The sequence below is a fragment of the Schistocerca cancellata genome, chromosome 7 (genome assembly GCF_023864275.1).
Source record: "Schistocerca cancellata isolate TAMUIC-IGC-003103 chromosome 7, iqSchCanc2.1, whole genome shotgun sequence".
Lineage (NCBI taxonomy): Eukaryota > Metazoa > Arthropoda > Insecta > Orthoptera > Acrididae > Schistocerca > Schistocerca cancellata.
Window position 1 is genome coordinate 424,487,701 of NC_064632.1, and position 6,668 is coordinate 424,494,368.

Consider the following 6,668-nt stretch of genomic DNA (forward strand, 5'->3'; position numbering starts at 1 on the left):
ACCTGCGCCTCAAGATCTCAGCAAAAGTGAACCACCTGTGGCAACAATAGCCTTCTGAGATACAGTGTGTTCAGCAAATCCATAAAAGCTACAAAATAAACCTTCGTTCTTATTAATAACCCTGTATAGTTAGTGACATTCGTTCGATATCAACAACTAAAGTTCCACGAAACATACCTTAACAGGATGAACCTGAACGTGAGCTTTAAAACGCTTCAGCTTCCGCCAGAATTGGGGTACAGTATGACTATCAATAAAGCAGAGGGAAAACATGTCATTGTCGCGGAGTCATCCTAAGAGAATCGCGTTTTTCCCACCAACAACTATACGCAGCGTGTTAGAGTCGTGGACAACCACGAAACTTCTTCGTCTTTGTAATATGTAAGAATCTATGTGAGACACGTTAGCTGCTGTACAAATGAGATGATTAATTCCAATTTTGTCCAGTTCAGAAAAAATGGAAAAAAAGACCAATCGAAGTGAGTCATTTATAGCTAGTATAGTACAATGTGGAAATCAGAGTCTCCTGTAGAAAATAAAAACGTCATGTATTGCTTATATTTTCCTATACATAAGTGAAGAAGCTTCAAAGAAATGCCGCGTGCATAGCGTATTATAAAAGTTTTTGTATTCTGGTATTTTCCTTCTTTTTTTACTGAACGTAGAGATAATGAACTGCTCATATTACAAATAAACTTCTGTCAATTACACACGAAGAGATAGCAAATGACATATAAAGAAAGAGAAGGATTTTCCAGAATAATCATGATGATTTACTGAACTGGCCTTGTAACTTTAGACAACATAGTCATGTAATGATGAAAGGATTTTTCACAGGACAGCGAGCGTTATGTTAACACTTCGTTTAAGAATCATGAAAGAAAGACATACATGCGGAAGAGGCTTGGGAACACCGGAATATATTGTGCAAAGACAACGATTCTGAAACAGGAACCTAAATGGCAGAATATTTCCAAGGGGACAAGTAGGCTCTGACGAGGATTCGGTAGCTACGAGGAGCACATTAAAGCTAAACGAATCTGAGGAAGGTAGGAAATTGAGAAAATGGGACTGCAATAAACGGAAACAACCGGAGGTTAAATTTTGAGATGATATAATGCAGGCAACAGACTAACAACAAAGCGAATAGACACCAGATAATAAATTTAGCTCATGAAAGAAAAAAATATAAAAATACAACAACTGAAGCCATTAATAGTTAAGCCAGTGATAAGCCCAAAGGTAGAATTGATGTGTAAACGGACTATTGAGGAAAGAAATTTGAAGACAATGTCATGGAAAGGGAAAAGGGTGTGAGTGATGATGATATAATGTAAGTGATAGTGCGAGAAGAATCAGACAGAACACTGAAAAAGTAAGTCGAAAAGAGTCACCTAGTATATAACTAGCATGGTTATTAAATTTATGGAGAACTAACCATGACATAGCTGCTCAATTTGGTGTGCTGATTACGTGAGGCGCGAGAAACGACCTGAGACTTCAAGGACAATGTAATAAACCCAGTACCAAAGGAGGCAGTTGTGAGTATGATCGAACCATCATTTTGATAACCCATGCTTTCAAAATATTAAAACGCATTATCTACAGAAGAATGAAAAAGTGGTAAAAGCTCACTTCTGGAAAGACCAGTTTAGGTTACGAAGAAATGTAGGAACTTGCGATTTGATTAGAGCATAGACTGATAAAATATTGAAGAAAAGCAATTAAAGTTTACCTGTAACGAATCAGGTTGCATATTTATATTTCACAAAAAATCTTTTGAGAGTGTTAACTGATACATTTTTTGAAATTCCAAAGGGATAAAATATTTGGTGCTAGAAATTTCCAGAAAGTGTACGAAAACCAGGCTGCAGTTATGACTCGAGCACGAAATGGACACAGTAAATTGAGAAGGGGGGTGGGGGGGGGGGCGGTGGGGGGTTTATAGTCCGTCCACCTTGGTATACAATCTGAGCATAGAGTAAGCAGTAGATGAACCAAAAAGAAGTTTGATAGAGGAATTAAAGTTAAGGAAGAAGAAACAAAAACTCGAAAGTTTGCTGGAGAAGAAAAAAAACCTGTAAGGTTTGGTAATGACATCGAATATCTGACAGAGACGTCCAAGAACTTGTAAGATCGGTTTCAAGGAATAGATAGTGTCCTGAACCGAGGAAGAGCACCATAAAAAGTAAAGTAACAAATTAAAAATTAAAAAAATCTTGACACAAAAAACCTCATTAAACTAAAAAGTGCGTACTGCCCTTTTATGGTTAATATAAGAGATAATATTCTGTCCAAGCGTCGTCGTGTCGGGGGGTCCACTAAGTAAATCACAAAAAGAAAGGTTACCAGTAGCTACCCTTTCTAGTAAAGCATACATTCATTCTTACTGTGTACAAGCCTCTTGAGTTTGGTTTCATTTCTTCCAGGCCTGCTCGTACCGCATCCACACTTGAAAATAGCTAGTGAAGTTGTAGTTACTTGTTATATAAAATACGAAAACCAATCCGACCTTAGTTAACCAAACATTGTTAAGCTATTCATTTTATATCATATTTTTATATAATTACGCATGAACTTAGTTTCACGCATTCATCTGCCTTACGATATCTATATCCCGCAGTGGTTTAATGATAGAGAACAAACTCACGCTTCATTAAACAGCGAGAGCGAGTCGCGGTGCGCAGGGAGTGAGGTGACCAGCTGCGGCGACCGGAACGGGCAGTCGAGTGAGAGCAGGCGTCGCTGACGGTTGTGTCTCTATTGCGAATGCTTCGCAGTAAATTAATTAAGACATAAGACTCAACGATTGGATATTGTTGTTCTGATACTTAACTACGTTGCCTAGGTAGCTCACTTATATTTAAATGTTATATGTTATCATTTTAATATTATGAATATCACACAGCTACACTGCTCTTCAAACGGTTCTTATATTATAAATAACTTACTATTAGCTCATTTCGACATAATGTCACCGTCAGGTTCTCTTACATTTAGTACTGTCGCTGCCATTTCCTGTATTCTTATAATTATTAATTTCCCGCTAGATGTTGGAGACATATATCTGACTAGTCGCTTTTTATGTGTGCTGTTTTTCTCTTGACAGCTTGGATGACAGTGCATCAAAAGAAAGAAAAATAGCATACATAAAAAGCGAGTTAGATATACGTCCCCAACGTATGTGTAAGGAGAAAGTAATAATTGTAAAAAAAAAAAAAACAGGACTTGGCAGCAACGATAATAGATGTAAGAGCACCTGATGATGGCGAGGTGCCGCAGTGGGTTCATCATGAATGATTTATAAAATAAAAATCATTTAAAGTGCAGTGTAGCTGGTTGATATTCATAATAAGGAAGTCATTAAATGACATATTTTGCCCTGCGGGCCCCAAAGAACAGAAGTTATCGTTTTTAGATGTATCCTGTTTTTATTTTATTTATTTAGCGGTCCCTTTACACGACGACGATTGGATTAAAATATTACTACTTATATTAAAGGAGCAATCCATACTGTTTTATTACTTTTTAGATGTTTTTCGTAGCTTTTTTCTAAATTTTTAATTTACGTTTCTTTCATGCTTCTCAAAGTTTGTGTTTTACTGGTACACAGAGCACTATCGACACTGTATCCCCACATTCACACGAATACTGTCCGTGACGAAAGAAGAAATTGTGATGCGGGATATTTTTCACTTATGTGATTTTTTTAATTCTCACCTATATTAACTATGTTTTAGTATATGTTTAGGCAAGTTAGGTAACAAAAGCAATAAGTAGGTCGATAAACTGGAAGTAAGTGGGTTGCCATTGCTCTCTCTTGCAATAGTCTGCATCAACTAATAGAGCAAAATTATTTGATTTAGTGCTGAATAAAAGAACTACAAAAAATCCTGAAGAGCATATGTTTACCTTTTACAGTAGGTCACAATCACCATTTTGCTGCTTTTTAGGTACTAAAACGGGTCACTTCTAAAGTAAAAAATCATCATCGTTGGTCAACCATAAAAGATAAAATACGTTCTTGTGGACTTTTATTTAGATGGTTTTGAGCTCTACAATCTGATACTCGATAACCTCACGTAGCTCTTATGTATTACGTAGCGTATATCAAGAGAGCGCGCTGGCAGAAAACATTTTTACTTAGTTTAGCTGATGAATCTTAAACGCTGAAGAGATTTTCTTCGAACATAGCTAAGAACCATCCCGATTAAACCAGCATATAAATAAAAAAATCTGTTTTAAAATTGGACCTTTATTTTGGGAGCTACGATGAAAATGGAAATGACCATATGGCATTGTTGGCCTGAAGGTCCTATGCGATGCCACAGACAGATACTCAGATAAACACGTTGAACTTAGAACATCCCTCAGTTTGCGTCAGGCGTTAAGAAGGAGGTGCTGTGGGATTACATTAGTCAATAAGATACTAAAAGACGTAGATGAGCTTCCTGATTTGGCACCAAAATAACTGATGATGGCTGAAGTAGTGAGGATATAAAATGAAGACTAGCAATATCAAGAAATCAGTTCTGGAAAAGAGAAGTTTCTTACCGTTGATTATACATCGTAACAATTCTGTGCTCCCATTGCTGAAATGTAGTGGCAAACAAAAGAGTGAAGCTATTTGATACATGGGTGTTTCTGTTTACATCTTATGTGATTCATATGACTGGTGTTGGCACTATAAATGATCTAACTCCTCAATGCAGTTTGTGGGAGAGGAAGGTATACAACCAAAGTCAGTAAGAGATAACTTTCCGTTAGCTGCTAATCGTCTCACGTCTTTTCAGACGTCTCTAACCTATTGAGCCCGAGCTCATTCAATAGAAAGAACCCTTTAAGCATTACCCAACGCTATAAAAACTAACGATTTTAAAAAGTAGTATCTCAATGAACATTTAATTGAATCAGAAACACAGTGATAAAAGTTTGGCGTCCAAACTACAAGCTGAGACATTACGAAGAGTTAAAAAGACATTTATGAAAATATTAGTCTGGACTATAGCCTTAATGGTAGTGAAACGCAGATGATATACAGTAGAGACAGAAGGAGAACAGAAGGTTTTGGGTGTGGTGTTACAGAAGAATGCTGATGACCGGATGGACCACGGAGTAAGCGATGAAGCTGTACTGCATCGATTTGTGGCGAAAAGAGCTTCGTGGCACTAAATGGCTAAACGAACGGATGGACTGAGACGTCAAGAAGTAGTTAATTTGGTAATGAGGAGAGCTGTGGGAAGTAAACACTGCAGAAGGAGAACAAGACTTGTTTACCGAAGCAAGATCAAGTAACGCAAGTTTCAGTAGTTACGCAGAGACGAAGAAATTCGCGAGGTGTAGACTAGGTGGAGAGCAGTATCAGCGTTCGGATTGAAGACAGCAACAAAACCCCTGTTATCCTAATTTTTCCAAAAATCAGAACTAGAGAGACTAGTGGAGATGTCAAAGGAAAACAATGGGCGGAAGATAGGGCCGATCAATGGTCTGTCCATTACACACTCCAGTTAAGTTTTAATGTGGCGCTTGACGCGTTTTCTCCGGTATTTGAATAAAGAAGCAAAATTGGTAAAAACCAACTTATTAAATGAACTTAATTCCGTTCTCATTGAGCAATGGACGAACGGTGGCATGCGTTCTCTCTGCTGCATCAATACGCATTTAAAAAGACTGCGGGTCGTAATAATTTTGCACCACCATCAATTTGTTGGGGCCTGTATCAGACGTGAGAACAGCAGATTCACAATTCGTAAACGTAATTTCCGCTGGCTCAAAATAACCGTAAGAGACTATTAAACGATTGGCAAATAATCTTAGGGACGAGCTTTGCTTGAAGCAGAACAAAATCAGTGGCTGAACGAGAATTGCATTCGGTCATTGCGTGATCTGTTGAGCTTGCAGTTCCAGCCAACTTATCTGAAACAAATACCACAAAATAATATTCTTGTAACCTTAATAATCGTGGGGATAACTTTTCTTTATCAGTCATAACAAGAATCTAAGAGATTTTTTACACATTTAATTAGAATTAATCTATAAACTACTACAAAGACACTTACAAAAAAATACGTCTGCTCAGATTGATGCAGACGAGAGAAGGAGGCCAAGTTTTCTGAGAAGAACTTCGCTCCTAGCTTTTTCTAAAATGTTTGAAATCCAAAATCTACAAATCGTTTCAGCCACAGGGTGATTTGTCTGACATCGTTGATCTGAATATGCAGTTCATATAGTCTTTTATGCACAATATTTCGTTTTCTTACGTTTCATTACACTTTTTATAAACAACTTAAAATATTTGTTCAATTACAAGACGCACATACGCGCATGATAAAATACTTTCAAATAATTCACACATAAAGAGAAATGACTTTCCTTACGTAAAACTTGACGTCGCCAGGAGCAGGAGAGAGGAAAAGATATTGTATTGATTAGAAAATTTAAAACAAACGGTGTGTGCTGTTCGGCGTAGTAAGTATGAAGAGAAGAAAAGTCTAGCACGGGATAGGGAGTTGTAAGATTGTATCAGACCATTCGAAAGAGTCAGGTGTGTGTGTGTGTGTGTGTGTGTGTGTGTGTGTGTGTTTGTTTATGCGTGCGTGTGTGAGAGAGATAGATAGATAGAGAGAGAGAAAGAGAGAGAGAGAGAGAGAGAGAGAGAGGAAAGACAC